Source organism: Rhinolophus ferrumequinum, chromosome 16 (assembly GCF_004115265.2).
Source record: "Rhinolophus ferrumequinum isolate MPI-CBG mRhiFer1 chromosome 16, mRhiFer1_v1.p, whole genome shotgun sequence".
Lineage (NCBI taxonomy): Eukaryota > Metazoa > Chordata > Mammalia > Chiroptera > Rhinolophidae > Rhinolophus > Rhinolophus ferrumequinum.
In genome coordinates, this window is record NC_046299.1 from 29,615,148 (window position 1) to 29,633,937 (window position 18,790).

Here is an 18,790-nt window from a genome sequence, read left to right on the forward strand (position 1 = left end):
TACAACTGGGTGAGAAGTCCTTTTTAGGCAAGGCATTGAAAGGAGTGGGCCGAACAGATCTAAAAAAACCTTGGTCAACAGGGCGGAGCAAACCCTGGAGCAGAAGTATTACTTCACAGTTGCATTGGCTTCCTGTGGCTGCCAATAGAGGCACCATCTGGCAGCCAGCCCACCGCAGAGAAGAGGGAACTCCAGGGAGAAGAAAATAGCAACGAAGGCCTCAGAGGTGGAAGTGCAGCCTTGAGAAACTTCAGCCAGCTCGGGACAGCTCTGCCAGCATGGCTGATTGTACCCCTCAGGCTGTAGAGTAATGACATCCCTCCCACGGTGAGCACAGCATGTCTCATAAGCACTTTGCATCTATCATTTAATCCATATCATTTATTCCATATCATAAAGCTACGAGGCAGGAGCTATTATTGTCTCCATTTTTCAGACGGGAACACTGACGCTCAGAGATGTGAAATAACTTGCCTGAGGACGCACAACCAGAAAACAGAGGAACCAGGATTTATACCCCGTGTGGCCAGCTCCGAAACCTAGACTATGGCAGCCGCGACTGGAGTTCTCAAGTGAAAATCAACATGATGAGGTAAAGGTTAGTACTGCCTCCAACTGACACTGTGGATTGTCTCTTCTCTTGTAGGTAATATTTGGGGTTTTTCTTCCTCGCACACAACCAGGCAAATGACTGCAATTCTAAAAAGAGATAAATATAAAAACAAGAAGTGAAACACTGCAGACACCTGAAACCCGACCATTTCTGCAAGCTTGAGCTAGTGGAGCTGCCCCACAACAGAAATAGTTCTGTCCTGTTTAGATAGGCTTTGTTTTGCTACATGGCTACATATGCAGTGAAGTGATATCAAGTCCTGAGGGTCCACTCCTTTGATGAGTTAAACACACAAAGGCCTACATTTTGATGTAATCTGATAGTATGTAGTTAAGTCCTAGACAAACTGCAACTGTGAGGAAGTGATAAACCCAACTTCCTGCACAAAGCTGCCTGTGATAACACTTTCCATGGACTGGAAGAAAAAAAAAGAGAGAGACATGATTGCTACAAAATGTAAAAGGAACTATTCCATTCTTAATAAATAACCCCTTTTTTATGTGGTCCCAGCAACAGCCAAGCAAATCTGATTGCAGTCAGGTGACTAGTAATTCCACACGTGACTTAATTCTGACTTTTATTGATGGACAAAATCAATGACATGAGAGTCACTTGATTTTTCTCTCTTAAGGATACTTTAGTTCGAACTCATAATCTCAGGTGTCTTCTTGGCCAGGATAACTCCCCCCCAGTTTTCCAAGAACTCAGATTGAGAGAATTGAGGTTGCATTAACTGACTCAATGGTATTCTCACTGAGTCATTAAAGAGGTCGATTCAGTCTGAATAAATACACATTGGAATCGTTGCCAACTTACAGAAGGACCAATAGCGATTCCCACAATACCAAAACAGGGTCAAAGTGACAATTTCACTAAGTGTTCTCATAAGTTGTGTCATATATAAACAACCAGTAAGAGCTGACAGTGCTGGGAATTTTCTGTGAATGCATTCATTCATTCACTAATTTAGCAAATACTTACTGAGTGCCTACTAGGTGCTAGGAAATACAATAGCAAACAAAAAAGAGATAGCCACTGCTTCCTCTTTCCAGTCTAGTTCAGAAGGCAGATATTGAAATAAACATACAAATATATGTCAATCAAAAATCACATTGAGTGCTCTGAAGAGAAAAGGACAGGGTGGCCTGTTTTCAGTTTAGATGGGTGGTCAGCAAAGACTTCCCTGACGATGTGATATTTACAAGCCTGAATCATCCAAGTAGACCAAGAGTGAGGAAAGAGAGCTTAAGTAGAAGAAACAGCCTAAATGGAGGTTCTGAGTTGGGAAAGAGCTTGGTGCCTTCAAGGAACTAAAGGAAGGCTTGTATGTCCAGAATAAATTATAGGAGGAGAGAGAGGCTGAGATACAAGCCTGAAAAGTACAGAGGTGCCAGGTCAGGTAGGGCCTTGTAGGCCACGTGAAGGAATTGGCTTTATTCTGAACACATTGGGGAACATTTCACTAACACTGCTGACCTCTAATAGTGTTCTGCTTCCAGATTGTTTTCTAGGCAAGGATCTCAAAAACAATGCAGCAGCCCTAACATTCTTTGGGGAAAATTGTGAGATAAAATTCTTACAAGTAATTTGGAGCATATGATATTCCTCCTCTAAGTTCAGCCAAGCCACAAACTGGGATGGGAAAAATCCGGATGATGAAAAATTAACAAGCAACTAAATTGCATCATTTTATTATTTTAATACAACTAGAGAATCACGCAGTTCTTACATATAGATAAATTGGTCACATAGACCAATTCTCTTGCTTCACAAGGGAAGAAACTGAGGCCCAGAAATGGACTTTGGAGGTTGCTTTGCTGCAGACATTGGGAGGGGAAGTCAAGGTCGTGATATTGAGAACCTCACCAGTGGGTCTGGAAATCTGCGCTTCCAAAGTATAAAACCAGTTTCAAGTTTTTCCTCTTTAAGTCTTCTTAATGTCTTGGTTTTATTCTACAATCAGTGACTTAAAGAGCCTTAAAGCAAAGCTTAATCAAAGTCCTGTTTCCTCCTCTTGTGCATATTTACAAGTCCTGACCCCGTGTGTTTCTGACAACCTATTCTGTGTAAAGCCCCTGGCTCCCTGGCCCTCAACTCTAGGGATTTTGAAGTGCTGGGGATGCTTACAGATTTGCTTTTCATTCTGAGGTTCCTGGCAAGGGATCCTGGCCTTCTTCAAGTGTAGCTGGAGACCTTGCTGTTTTTTGAGATTGAAGAATGTTACTAAAAAGGAATGGCAGCTCCAGAGCCAGACAGACAGTGCCTATTGCTATCCCAGCAGCTTTCTACTTGGGGTTGATTGTACTCCTGCTGTGTGGTAGCTTTCTGGTCTGGCTAGAATTTCATTTAATTGACTTTAGATAAAATCCTCTACCTTTTTGGGCCACCTCTTTTTTTCAGATGATGCCTAAGGCCCTTGCATTTCCAACATTCTACATGTCCAAGACAAATCAAAGGGAGTTTGGAATCTCAATAGAAAATGGCCTTAACACCTGAATTTCTATGGAAGGAAGGGAGAAAAGAGGGAAGGAAGGAAGGAAGGAAGGAAGGAAGGAAGGAAGGGAGGGAGGGAGGGAGGGAGGGAGGGAGGGAGGGAGGGAGGAAGGGAAGGAGGGAAGGTCATTTGTGAACAAACTAAGGAAGAAAAAGTGGAAAAACACTATGCTTTTCAAACCTCTCTGTAACCTTACTAGAAATATACTGGGCTTGAGTTGTGAATAAGTTATTGTTTCTTTAGCTATCCAAACACAGCCAAGTGGGGTATACCTAGGCATCCTTTGCAAACTTGACTCTGGAAGTGGAGAATAGCTTTTGCGTCAGAAACTTCTGTTTAAGAAAGCAAATGAAGTTTCAAAAAAAAAAAAAGATGGTTAGAGAAGAGTGATGATTTTTTTCTTTGTATCACAAGAATTTTGTGATTATTGACATTTATGAAAAGCACTTAGCCCAGAGCCTAGTGCTTAGCAAGTGCTCAGTAAGTTATAATGGTATAATTTATACTAAAGAGAACTACTGTTCCAGGTATCGGAAAGCTTAAAATCTAGACCTGTAAATAGCTATGTGATTAAAGAAAGTGTCTGTGCCTCTCTGAGTCTATTTTCTAATTTGTAAGAGGAACAGATTGGCTTGAATTAGGTGACATATAGGGGTTTTCCAGCTGGCATTCTCCAAGTTCATTTCTAATGTGTTAGTGACTCCAGGTTTGAATTGAACACGAATACTATCTTAATGAAAACAGCTAATTTCTCACATAATATTATAAAGCACTTATATTACTTCACAGAACACTTCTCTTTCCTTCCATAAATTGGTAGATTTTGGAGCATTAAAATTAAAGAGAAGAGATTAACAATTACCTAAGGGACCAATTGTAGGGGCAAATTTTGAGTACATAATTAAAACGTAAATTCTCTTTCAAAATGTCAAGTTTGGAATTTGGTCCTAATATTGCAATATGATGTTTGGAGAACTGTCAGAGTTTGCCCAAGCTCTGCTGTCTCTTCATCCTATCACAAAATCTGCTGAAGACTCATTACTTGCTAACACTGGATTTCAAACACCCCTGAGAGACTGTCATTTCCCTCAGGGCTTCTCATCAAGTAAAATTGTTTTTACCTTCCCAAACTGAGTCAACACATCTGTTCTTACCTATCTTAAAAGCTTCATCAACTCAACAATTGTCCAAAAGGAAAAGGGAAAAAAAAAGCTATTGTGCGGTGAAAAATTTTGGCAAATCTTATGAAAACACATTCTTAAAACATCTCTCATTTCTGAGAAACAAAGTAAAATGTATGAATTGTTTTTCACTTCATGACTAACAAAATGATTCATTGCTACAGTGAGGTATTTTGACCATAGCTACATAAAACAAGTATGAACATTCAATTTAAAAAATAAAAATAACTCAGTTAGAAAAATAAACTTCGAGTACCTTCTCTCTAAAAGGCATTGAACTTGGCCTCAAAAAACTAGGCAAACTGTCATGTGCAATTTTAAGCTATTTAGAAATTAGTTGTAGTTTCTATGTACTAGGAAGTTTTTTTTACAACTACTTATCTCTGCTGTAAATACAGTAGCTACCAGCACATGTGGCTATTGAGCACTTGAAACATGGCTAGTCAAACTGAGATGTGCTGAAACTCTAAAGTACACACTGGATTTAGAAGACTTAGAACAAAAAGAGAACATAAAACGTCTCCTTAATAATTTTATATTGATAATATATTGAAATGATATATCTTGAATATATTGGCTTAAAATATATTACTGAATTAAATTTATCTGTTTCTTTTCATTTTTTTAATGTGGCTATTAGAAGAGCTAAAATTACAAATACAACTTGCATTTGTGGTACACATTATATTTCTTTGGGGCACTGCTGGCTTAGACTTTTGGCTTATTGTTTATTCTAAGACTTGGAATCCATGACTAAGAATGCTTAGTCACAAACATCTTATTCTTGTTTCAAAAATATACTGTCTAGTGTGGTATTATAGGTTTGTAACTAGAAACTAAACTCCTAAAAGTACATTTGGAATGATGAATATTTATTTAAAAGAAAAGGTGTTCCTGTTAAATTAAGTGGGGATAACAGGTTAAAAAAATGTATATAATGAAAATATGCTCACCCTCACTCATAATTAAAGAAATATAAATAAGACAAAATACAGCAAATACTTAAAAGTTTCATAATACATACTGTTTGTGCTGATGACGGGAAACAGGCATTTCATATGCTGCTTGTGGGAGTATGAATTGGTACAAGCTCTTTGGAGGGCAACTTAGCAATAGCTATCAAAATTTAAAATGTACATAGCCTTGGGAATTTACACTACAGTTATACTTGCACATTTATGCAAAGGTGTATCACACAGATTTTGTAATAGCAAAAGACTGCAAATGATCTAAAGATTCATAAATAGAGAACTACATGAAAGCTTTGATATGTTCACATACTAGAATACTATGCTGCCAAGAAAAATTATGACAGTCTCAATAGTAGTAATAGTAGTAGTAGCAACAGTAGTAATAAAATAATATTAAGAAATTATAAGTGAAGAAGCACAGCATAGGAATTACTAGTTATTTACTCAGAATTATCTGAGATTATGTTTTCTGCCATCAGATGGAATGAAAGTTTAAAATAGTCATTAATTTGAATCATAGGCTATTAAATTTTTCTTGATCATCTGAATTTTGGAGACTAAATATTTATACCTGCTACATTTGTGTTTATGAAAGTCTTTCTGGAATCAGGATGGATTGAAGAGGGGTAAAACTAGAAAGCATCTCATGTAAGGGGCTGGCATGCAGTACATACTCAATAAATGCTTGTTATTGTCATTATTAATTATAATCCAAGTTAAAAGAGATGCAAACTAAAGCAAGAAAGTGATAGCAGGGGGAAAAAAGAGAGAAAAGAGCCATGTGATAGCTATGAAAGAAGTGGAACTGACAGGACTCGGTGCCTGATGGGGGTAGAGATGGAAAGTTAGAGCAAGCCTTCAGCGTAATTTCCAGGATGTGGGAGGAGCCAGATGGATGACAGAGCCCATCCCTGAGACAGGCAACTCAGGAGAAGGAGAAGCTTTGAAGAACATAAATTGATTTGGGGACATAATAAATTTAATGAGACCTGTGAATCTCCAAATATGTCCACTGGGTCATTGGATCCATCCTTCCAAAACTCGCTGGAGGATTAGGTTAGAGAAATGCCTTTGGGTATCTATTCTCACTGTAGAGGGGGTGAGATAGTTTAAGTCATGGGTTTGGATGAAGCTTCTCAGGGCGAGCTAAGGATGAGACCAAGGGAACAGAATGCTTAGAAGTTGTTATGGGTTGAATTATGCCCGCCCTCAAATTCATGTTGAAGTCCTAACCCCTAGAACCTCAGAATAACCTTATTTGGAGCTAGGGTCATTCTAGATGTAATTAGTTAACATGAGGTCATTGGGGGAGGGGAAACTAATCCAATATGACTGCTGTCCTTCTAGACAGGGGAAATTTGGACAGCGAGGCATGCACACAGGAGAACGCTGCAAGACGATGAAAGCAGAGATCAGGGTGATGCTTTCATAGGCCAAAGAACCAACCTTGCCGATACACCTCGATCTCTGACTTCACATGCAGGGAGAGCCTCAGATGACAATACAGATTGACAAAGTCTCAGCCACTCCAATGCAGAGCTTTGAAACACAACTATGACTCCTTTGAGAAGACTCACGTTAGACAGAAATAGCTAGGCCTGCCCTCACCGTGTCATTGACTGGGGGTTGCCTGGGCACAGCCTCAAAAGCTATGCTGGACGCCAGATATTCTGCAACTAACCACTCTTCCCAGCTGAAAGTCAGGCTGCTTCTTGAAGGCAGAGCTGAGTGGCACACATCCATCCATTACTGCCACACTTACCACTCACCTTCTTTTCTCTTGGAATACCAGGGATTTAAAAACATGTATTAAAGAACCCCATTCTACTCTCCCTCCCCTACGGTTTTTGTGGGATTTGAGTTCCTATAACACCCACTCTGACCTGAATCTACTTGCTCTTACACACATTAGCGATCCCAAGTCTTCAAAGAACTATAAAGTAGCTGCTCCTCAAATAACAACAACATTAATAATATTAGGGGTCCCTAATATAAATATTTACTTATATTTCTAGTTCACTAGCAAAACTGAACTCTCATGTACCTTTGAGACCTCATATCTCTTCTTCCAGTTTTGTGCGATACCAAAAGGAATCCCAGCAGCATATATGTTGTGTGAATGGCCAGGCAACTACTCCAAATGGCCCAACCATTTGCTGATGGGACAACATAGCAGAATACATTAAAGCCGAAGGAAGCCTCCTTGTTGGCCATTCCTTGTTTTGACTGCCTGCCTTAGTGCCACTATCTCAGCGCTAGTGAATCCAAGTTTGGAAGAGAGAATAATCATTCCTTTCACAAACCTTTATTAAGCACCTACTATGTGTCAGACACTGTACCAAGTGCTGAAGTCATAGTCTTTGTAGTTTTTTAAATATGCCTATAAAATCTTTTACAATTCTCCCTTCAAATGATGGCGCTTAACTCCCCTTCCCTTGATTGTGGACCAGACTTAATGACTTGCTTCTAACAAATAGAGTGTGGCAAAAATGATGGTGTGGCTTCTGAGACTAGATCATAAAAGGCAATACTGCTTCCTCCTTGCTTTCTCTTGGATCACTCTTACTGGGGAAATCCAGCTGCCATGCTGTGAGGACTCTCAAGTAGCCCTAGGGAAAGGTCCACGTGTGAGGAACTGAGGCCTCCTGCCAAACAGCCATGTGAGGAAGCCATCATGGAAATGGATCCTCCAGCTTCAATCAAGCCTTCAGATGGTGCAGCCTCAGCAACATCATGAGAGACCCCAAGCCACAGCTACCTCAGTCAAGGTACTCTCAAATTCCTGACCTATAGAAACTGTGAGATGATAAATACTTATATTGTTTTAAGCCACTGAGTTTTGGGGTAATTTGTTACATAGCAATAGACAGAGTGTAGATACAACAAACATGTCCTCATTCTGGGAACAGATACTAACCTATTATTACACAAATATGGAAATACTGTGAGTCAAGTCATGCTCAGCAAACCTGTACAAATGCTATGATTTCCCAGCAACATGGAATGTGGGTAGGAGATTTATTATACTGTGGTACTGATTGTGACTATGATATCAACTTGGAGTCTACTTTGTCACCCAAAGGTACAGCTTGTGTTCATGCCATGATTACTGCAGAGATTGCCAAGGGATGACAGGTTCTGGAGCTTTAAGATCTCGTGGATTTGGTCAGATTAGAGTGAGTGCCATGGCAACTCAAACTCTGTGCAAACCATGGTGAAGGGAGAGCAGAAGCCAAGATCCTCACAGAGAAAGCTGGTCTGCAGGGAACACAGGAATGCTGAGAAGCAATGGCAAGACATCATGGGTCTCCAGGGAGAGAGAGGCCCAGAGAGAGTCTAACAACTGTCTATCTCCTGTAAACCAACTGGACTTCCAGAATTGCATTCCATGAGGTTTATTTATTTATTTATTAAAATAAATCTCCTTTTTACTTGAGACAGTCATTTTATTCCAACAGTCTCTGAGACACTGCACTCCAGCCTCCGGCCTGGTCTTCCCACTTCCAGTGTCTGTATTCTCCAGTGCACCCCAGCTGGGAAACCAGAGGAGTCTTCTTCAATCACTGATTTATCATGTCACCCTCTCCTCCTCATATACACAAACCTTAACTAGATCCCCACTTCTACAGGTCAAGTGCCTCAGCCTGGCATTTACCACCCTCCTCAGTCTGGCTCCAACTCACCTTTTCATGACCTCCCTACTTATACCCTACTTATATGTCTAGATAAACTGAAAACCCTGAAGATCCCCCCAGTGTGTGGCCTTTAAAGCTTTTGTCAAGTCATTCTCTCCAGCTGGAAGCCCATTCCTTTCCCTCATCTACCTCACTTTATTCTAGCTACCCAACAAAGATGTTCTTACAAGCTTCTCCATGAAACAGTCTCTGAGCCCCTCAGCTGGTGTAGCGTATCCCTCCTCTGAATGCCTCGTTCATGGCATTGGTAGGATACAAGTCCTTTTCTGTCTATACCGTAATTACATATGTATGTAGCGCATCACCTCTACCAAGTCATGAGCTTCCTGAGCAAAAAAACAAGATTATTCATCTTTACATCAATTTGGTCCTAAGCCCCACTCTCTTTTCCCTCTGTGCTCTCTCCTTAAATGAGCTCATGCTGTATAACTTCATCCACCATCTGCACGTCCATGCCTGCAGCCGAGACCTCTCCTCTACCTCTACTTGCCTGTGTGACATGGGTGTCTCAAGGTTCCTCACACTCAACATGTTATGAGTAGAAACTCATAATAATCCCCACCCAACTCAGGCCTCCTCGAAGTTTCCTTTCTCAGTAAATTCCACCACCACCCACACCCCCGCCCCCAACCAACCATCCAATTCTGCAAGCCAAAATCTATGAGTCCTCTTTGAACTTTCCCACCCATCAACCTGTATTTAATCTATCACCAGACTTAACTGATTTTACCTTCTAAATCACATTCAAATCATACAATGTTCTTACATCTCCACTGCCACCCCCTGAAGCCAAATTATTGTCATCTCTCATCTTGTCCACCATCTTCTATCTGGTATCCTAACCAGGACCCCCACATCAGCTCGAGCCTCATATCTCCAGTCCATTCTAGGCCATATTGTTAGAATGGCATTTGGGTGTTTAAACTCAAGTCTGGCCAGGTCATCCCTAAAGACTTAGGATCTTCAATGACTTTCCATTGATCTTAGTGTAAAGCTCAAACTTGTAATATAAAATGACTACTGCATCATCTGGCCCATTTACCTCTCCAGCCTAATTTGGGCTATTCTTTATTTTCAATACTTCAGTCACAGGGGACTGTTTTCAGTTCCTCAAAAGTACCATGCTCTATACAGCCTTGTGGGCTGTACACACGCTGTTTCTTCTTCTCACTCCATCTACCATCTTTGCCTAATAAATTCCTATTCATCCTTCTAGTGTCAGCTCAGACCTCAGCTCCTCAGAGAAGCCTCCCCAGACATATCTGGTCCCTCACATACATGTTCTCATTGTTCCCTATATTTCCTTTCATTGTATTTAGATTGTTTTGTAAGTATATATGGGGGGGGGGGGCAGAAATCATGCCTATTTTCCTCACCACTTTATCTCCAGCACATAGATAGTATAGATGCTGCTAAACAAAATTTGTTTAAAAATGGAAGGAAAGAAGAAGCAAAAGAAGAAAGGAAAGGGAAGGGAAGGGAAGGGAAGGGAAGGGAAGGGAAGGGAAGGGAAGGGAAGGGAAGGGAAGGGAAAGGAAGGAAAGGAAAGGAAAGGACAGGTTTCAAGTAATCACTAACAAAATCTGGCTAGACCAATGCTCAGCAAAATATATTTATGGCCTGGTACATTTGATGGCCAATATCTTCCAGATATGTCAAGTTTTTCTTAAAGACTAATATTTTCACATTTTTCTTTATTTTACATTTCTATCAGTTAGGATTTCACTTGGCTGAAAGTAACCGACCATAGTACTTAACCAAATAGAGGTTTTATTTGTCTCTCATAACAGAATTTTGAAGTAGGGCTGAGGCAACTGTTTTAAGGAAATCAACAAGGTCCCAGGCTTCTTCTAGCTTCTTTCTCTGCCACTCTTAATGCCTGACTTTTTTCCTCAGAATTGAAAACTGGGCTGCTGCCCCTCCAAAATGGCATCCACACTCCAGGCAGAAAGAAGAGGAAGATGAAAAGGATAAATGCTTGTGCTAATTGGACTCATCTCTTTTTATCAGGAAAACAATGGCTTTCCTGGAAGCCCCACACAGGAAACGGTCTACCTATATCTCTTTGGCCAGACCTGGGTTGCGGCCACTCTCGCTTCAAGGGAGTCTAGGAAGGTGCATGTCCTTCAGGGGGCACCCTGCCACACTACACACAACTGGAGCTCTGTTAGTGAGGAATAAAGGGAGATTGAAGATCAGGAGGCCAACTGGCAGTGTCTGCCACACTATTGCCACAAACAACCAGATCAACTGGATTCCAAGGTTCTGGCTCAATTTCAGAAGCCTAGGTAGAAGTGATCTTTTTCAAGTGGGAATTTTGAGCAGAGTGATTCAGGCTTTGCAAATATGGGCCTAAGCCATGGGAATGAAAAGTGAAAAATTCCATCAAATGTACAGTTGTTTTACCTACATAATACTAAATACATCTGCTTATAACAGGCACATGGAATAATCTTTCCTCCATGAAATGTTATTCTCATCAGTGTATACACTTAATTTTTTAAAATCAACTTTCAAGAGTGAATTCAGTCAAAATTTGAGCCTGCAATTAAAGCATGCTATCACTAGGTTACACTCTTTCAGTCATGTGGTTTCATTGACCCCTTTCATGCAGAAATTTGTTCAGCTACCGATGGAGCAAGCGAGACTCTCCACACATCCATTATATGAAAAATGCAGAATAAGCCTTTCAGCAGAAGCCAAGAAGTAGGAAATCAGAAGGCTATGTAAGAATAATTAAGAATGTGAGGGATTCACAGAGTGATGGATCCCATTCTAGACACGGTCTAGAAAGAGGGAAGCAGAGTGATTTGTGGGGTGAGGTTTCCTCAACAAGGAAATGACAAGTTTGATAACTCAGAGGCAAAGACATATGAAGTATAGAACATAGGCAACAAAAATATAGCAAACAGGACATGCCTATTATGTAGGGGAATGTGTTTTTCAATTACTATCATTGCCTTTAATTGATTCAATTCAACATTTATTGACCATCATCTATGTGCCAGAAATTCTGGGAAAGGCTGGTAGTCTTCCTTGCCCTGCAGGGGAGGAGAAAGACCATTATTGCTAGATGGAGCTCTGGAAGGCACATATTCTACTTCCCCATTTTAGAGATAAGGATATAAAGGTCCAGAAAAATTCAGTGACTCCCCATTGTCACCAGTTAGTTAACAGAAAGTCATGACAAGACCCAGGATCTTCAGGGTCTTGAATGCATTGATCACCCAAACAGAACCCTCAAGACCTAGATGGAGCCCATCGCCTTGCCAAGGTAGTTCCTCACTTTCAGAGGGGATGGGGTTTCGTTGTTGCTGCTGTTGTTTTTTCTCTTTTTGAACAACTAACTTACCACATACAAAAGCGTGCCTTTCAAAATTTATCTCTGATTCTCAAACTTGCCATGTTATTTTCCTTCACCATCAACAAGCATATATCAGCTGAAGCCTAGCTGAAAATTTTTCTCCATGAAGCCTGGGTGAACCTACTCAATGCAGATCACTCTCCTCTGACCTCTCTTTCCTCCAACACCTCTTCCTCTGGTTTCCCTCCCCACCCTTCAGCACCTCCATGCACACCCATCAGGTTGATCTGCACTTGTTAATTAATGGTTTCAAGGTCCTCTGATGTCATATCAGAGGCTATGTCTCTCAACTAACTTGGTAAGCTCAAACAAACAACAAACAAACAAACAAACAAACAAAGACAGTACTTGCTGGAGCTAAAGGCTTGGAATGAAAAGAACCTGGATTATAAGTGGAACTCTGCCATTTACTATGTGGTCTTTGGAAAATTATTTAATACATTAAACCTCAGGCTCTTTGTGTGTATAATGAAGAAAATGATACCTACTTTTATAAGGGTGGTGCAAGGTATAATGAGGTAAAACACCGCAAAGTACTGAATGGCATAAAGTTACACACGGCTATAAAATCAGGGCTCAACTCCATACATGTTCATTATCATTTTTTTATTTGTTCCCACTCTCCCGTCTCCCCGAGGAATGTCTAATCTGTGTCATTAGTCAGACCTGGGTTCACCTTCTAATTCTTCTACTGACCAGCTATAAAACTTTGAGCAATTTCCATTACCTCTCTGAGCTGCTTGGAACAAAGCCTACCCAGTGGGCCACACCCAATATTGACTGAGTGAATAAAATACAGTTTCCTTATGAATAACACCAGGATAATAAATCCCACCTCACCTGATTATTACACGAATTAAATGAGCAAAGTACCTGCTATGTTCTTGTTCTTTAGCTTAATTAATGACCTGCTTATCTTGGACGGGGCGGGAGGTGAATTTATTGGAAGTTAGCTCAAGAATCTCTAATTCATGTGATATTCTTACCTGTATATCTTTATTTCCCTCAGTGGGGGAGGGTGCAGTGAGGATACATAACATCCCTTTTCTTCATCTGATTTCTAGATCAACTGAGAAAGAAGACAAGAGAATGATCAAGTAGGCAGACTGACTCACTCTGGAGCCCTGGACCACCAAAGATGACCCCGCACCCACTCCATAGGGGAGACCTGCCCCCTTGTCATCTTTAGAGGCAGATTCCATCCCAAGGGAGGAATGAGGGGAAGAAGATAGGCCATGCAGGCCCCTTTTTCTCTCCCATTTAGGTAATTCACACCACCTTTCCAGGGGAGGACCGAAGGTGGGATAGAGGCCAATCATATTTGGGGAAAACCCCGAGTCTTGGAAACAAAAAGTACGCAAGAACCATTCTCAGCATTTGCTGCCTAACAAACGCTATATGCAAAATGGATTGCATTCGTAATTCCCCCACAAGAATTTGGAGGGTACATCAAATAGTGGTTAAGAGCCCCGCCTGGAGGCAGGCTGCCTGGTTTTGAATCCAGGCTCTGCAACTTACTAGCTCTGTGACCTTGAGCAAGTTATGTATCCTTCCTTGGATAAAATGCTGGTCATGATAGTACTCACAGGGTATTTGTGAGCATTAAATGAAAGAACATCTATAAAGTGCCAAAAACAGTCAAGGGTCAATGCAAACAAAATGTGAGTTGTGATTATTGGTGAAATTGTCTCATAAAAACAATGGGCTCCTTAAATGAAAAGTGAAATGTAATAATATCATGCTGGCCAAGAATTGCAAACCAATGATCTCACTTGGGTCCAAAGCAACAAATAATTATGATTAGTCAACTCCTGATTATACTTGTGATCTTAGGACCATGAAAACCATCCTTCAATGCCAACACGTCCTGCCCCACCTTCCCACAGAATCACATTCTTCATCCTGTTAAACTAAAGTTTCTTTGATCTCCCCAAATCCCATTCCATACAGCTTTCTTGTCTTAGTCCTTTTAAATTACTGTCCTCTCTGACGGATGACTGTGAGGTTTGTCAAAGAGAAAAATCCTTATGAGATTTCATATATTCTTACGTCAGGAGTTTGGCTGAGCAATGAGGTTGGCAGAGATAAAAGGCCCTGGCTGGTTTGGGGCTTGTGACAGAAGTGTGAATTGTGGTTATACTAACTAAAAAAGTGGTCCGTTGGCCACACTACCCAAGAAGGGTTGTCAGTTATGCATTATGCGGGTAGCGAGTATTTACAAAAGGAAAGCGGAGAAAGAGTCCAACTTAGAGGAGACTGGAAATAGTTTATGAAAGTCTGAAATTTGTGCAATGGGTGCCCAGGTCACAAGAGAGACTTCAATACTGAACAGATCCCTCCTCCCAAAACAGATGTTGGTCCTATGTGTAGGTTTGCAAACAAATAGAGCAGGGTTCAAGCCCTGCTTTACCACTTTTTTGTTATATGACCTTGGGTAATTCAAATGTCAGTGTGCCTATGTATAAAACTGAGATAATAATACCTACCTTTTGGGGCACTGAAGAGAATTAAATTAAGCCATATGGGAAACTCTCAGTACAATGCCCTTAACATGTCTGTGCTCACTAAAGTTATTAATACTATTATACATGATAATAAACTCAGATAAGGAGCTAATAATCAAAATAGATACAGAACTCATACAACTCAATAACAAAACAACAATCCTATTAAAAAGAGAGCAAAACTAAATAGATGTTTTTCCAACAGATACATAAAAAAATGCTCAACATCACTAATCATCAGGGAAATGCAAATGAAAACCACAATGAGATATCACCTCACACCTGTTAGAATGGTTATAATCTTGAAGACAAGAGATAACAAGTGTTGGCGAGGTTGTGAAGAAAAGGGAATCCTTGTGCACTGTTGGTGGGATTGCAAATTGATGCAGCCACTATGGAAAACAGTGTGGAGGTTCCTCAAAAAATTAAAAATAGAACTACCATGTGATCCTTCAATTCCACTTCTGGGTATGTATCCAAAGTAAACAGAAACAAGATATCGAAGAGATATGCACTCCAGGTTTTGCAGCATTTTTATTCACAGCAGCCAAGATATGAAAACAACCTGTGTCTGACAGGGATAAAAGGATAAAGAAGATGTGAAATAGATGATAGATAGATTGATAGATAGAAAGATAGATAAATACATAATGGAATATTACTCAGCCCTGAGAAAGGAAATCCTGCTGTTTGCAACAATATTGATGGACCTGCAGGGCATCATGCTAAGTGAGATAAGTCAGACAGAGAAAGACAAATACTGTATGATATATTTAGATATGGAATATAAACAAGTCAGACCCATAAAAACAAAGTGTAGAATGGTGATTACCAGGGCTGGGGGATGGATGGATAGAAGAGATATTGTTTAAGGGTACAAACTTGCAACTAAATAAGTTCTGGAGATCTAATGCACAGTATGATTACAGACAACAATACTGTATTATAAACATCAAACTTGCTAAGAGACTAGATCTTAATTATTCCCATCATATAAAAGAAATGATAGGGCCAGCCCGGTGGCTCAGGCGGTTGGAGCTCCATGCTCCTAATGCCAAAGGCTGCCAGTTCGATTCCCACATGGGCCAGTGGGCTCTCAACCACAAGGTTGCCAGTTCGACTCCCAGTGATGGTGGGCTGCGCCCCCTGCAACTAACAGCAGCAACTGGACCTGGAGCTGAGCTGCACCCTCCACAACTATGATCGAAAGGACAACTTGACTTGGAAAAAATCCTGGAAGTACACACTGTTCCCCAATAAAGTCCTGTTCCCCCTTCCCCAATAAAATCTTTAAGAAAAAAAAAGAAGAAATGATAATTATGTGATGTGATGGAGATCCTATTGCAAAATATAAATGTATCAAATCAACATGTTGTATACCTTAAAATTTACATGATGTTACATGTCAATTATATCTCAATTTTAAAAGAAGGAAAACAGAGTCAGAGTGTTCCAAATGGAAAAACTCTGGGTTTATTCATAGAGGGTTATGTAGTTGTTATTATTTTCTTCATCATTATGATGAGTTACCAATTTAACTGTAGAAATTAAGTCTACGAAGTGAACCACCTGAAAGTATTACCAGTTCTTCGCATTATTTCCACTTATTAGGTTGGTGCAAAAGTAATTGCGGTTTTTGCAATTATTAACCCTTTAAACCACAATTACTTTTGCACCAAACTAACACAAGTTGGCAGGATATTTCTTAAGTCATGAATATGTAGCCTATAAAGCTTATGCTTTTAACCACCATGCATTTTTTTCTAGGTTGAACTAATACTTGCATTCTTACTGCCATCAGAACCTTGAGGACTTTGGGTGATAATGATGTGTTAATGTTGGTTCATCAATGGTAACAAATGTCCCATTCTGGTGAGGGATGTTGGTAATGGGGGAGGCTGTGCATGTGTGGACAGGGGCTTATGGGAAATCTCCATACTGCTGCTCAGTTTTGCTGCGAACCTAAAACTGCTCCAAAATATAATGTGTATTAAAAAAAAAAAAAAAAAACCAACCTTAAGCCAGTTCGAATTCCATCAACCAAGTCAAGAGGAGACATGAAGAGCACAAAGGGTAAATTTCACACAACTTTAATTTGACACAGCAGTTTCAACTGTCTTTCTTTCCAATCTTTTTTCAGCTTTACCAAGAGGGCCGCTTCAAGCTTATATGCTACCATTGTGAGTCTGCAGTGGGAAGCCTGGGGGGAAAAGTAGGCATCCCTTCCTCAGAGCTGTGGAGCCTCAGGCCAGGGTCTCATCTTGGCAAGTGGGGATTCAAGCTGGATTCAGCTCCAGCTGGCCTCTTCAACCAGGCGTCTTTGCAAAGTACACTAACGGCGCAACAGTACACAACAGCCATGTTTAGCTATCGGAGTAACTTTCCACTGTATAACTTTACCCTTCCTCTGTCCTTCAGGTAGTCAATATTGCCTCAGGTAGTCATGAAGCAGAGGGAAAGAAAAAGAAGTAGCAAAGGGTCCCAGAGAAGAAACCTCTGAATAAATCATACTCAGAGAGATTGCAGATTCCATTCTAAGCCACCATAATAAAGCAAGTATCGCAATAAAGCGAGTCATCACTTTTTTTGGGTGGAGGTTCTTGCCTTCAATTTATAAAAAACGCAACACCTGTGAGTACAATAAAGGGAAGCACAGTAAGACGAGGTGTGCCTGTAGTAGAGCTGATTCTTTTCAACCCTTAGCATTAGGGGCTTCATCTTACTTCTCTCATTCTAAACCCACAGCCTCAGCTGAACAGCCACGGGTATGTTTACATAGGATAGATTCAACCAGAAACCATCTGAATCAATGTTGGAGGACCTAGCGCTCCTCTGCTCCATGACAGCAGGGACAGTATTTTTTTTTTTTTTTCTCACTATTGTTTCCACAGCTCTGAACACGTGTTTGGTAAACAAAAAAACAGTTCAATAAATATTTACTGGCCAAATTCGTATTTTTTTAATAAGAAGAATAATAAAACCAATTACTGCACTCCTTTCACAGGCATGAGAGCATTTCCCTTACAGCTTAGGGACAATAAAAATGCTTCAAACCTTTTTAAAGTCTCCAAGTACGAAGAAGAAAGGCGGGTGGGAGAGAAGTGCACTGATAAAGTCTGCAACAAGCAGTCTGGTAGTTCAGAACCTGGGTTCTGGAGTCAGAGAGACCTGGGTTTGAATCCCAGCTTCTCCATCTACTGTGACTTAAACTGTTTCAGTTTTCTCATCTCTAAAATGAGGTAATAATGTCCACCTAGCAGGGTTGTTGAGTAAAAGTATTAAATGACAATATATTTAAGAAACATTTAGCACCGTTACCAGCACATAGTAAACAATAAATAATAGCTATAAATGTTTCTAAGCCTTCAAGAAGGCTAAAAAAGTAAAAGGGGAAACTCATGCAAATGTGGCAAAATCTTGACAACTAGTGAATCTAGATGATGTGTGTATAGGGGTTCAATATATTGTTCTTCCTACTTTTATGTACATTTGAAATTTTCCATAAAAATTTTTAAGTTAAAAAGCAGAAAATACACCAAAACCCAACTGCCTCCAAACCAGACAAGACTTCACTATTCCTTCAATCAATTGAGGGCTGTGTCATGTCATGACATGCGGGACGTCATGTGCCATCTCTGTATGGGACACTGGAGTCCCAGCCCTCAGGGAGCTTACAGTCTAGTTGGAGACAGATGTTAAATACAAATAAATATATAACCACAATTAAGAAAATGCTCCAAAGGAAATGACCTGACTGCACTGGAAGGATATGAAGGACTCAGTTTAGAGAAGGAAGCCAAGAATACCTCTCTGAGGAAGTGGTATGTAAACGAACACCTGAAGGAGCGTAGCTGGGCAAAGGAAGGGGAGAGAGTGCCCAGGTAGTGTGGCCACCACAAGCAAAGGTCCTGAGGTAGGAAAGGAGGGAAGGCCAGTGTGGCTGGAGCACAGTGCAAGGGAAAAGGTGT

The 18,790-nt window shown here is 40.5% G+C and overlaps 1 long non-coding RNA gene across 2 annotated transcripts; it reads left to right on the forward strand.

The window, feature by feature from the left end:
• The first annotated feature begins 203 nt into the window (after positions 1–203).
• LOC117036455 (uncharacterized) lies at positions 204–13,769 on the forward strand. Of its 2 annotated transcripts, none has more exons than XR_004425369.1 (3): positions 204–327; positions 437–598; positions 13,383–13,769. It is a non-coding gene; the product is annotated as an uncharacterized LOC117036455 (long non-coding RNA). The 2 variants fall into 2 exon arrangements; XR_004425370.1 differs by having other exon boundaries at positions 437–592.
• The last annotated feature ends 5,021 nt before the right edge of the window (positions 13,770–18,790 follow it).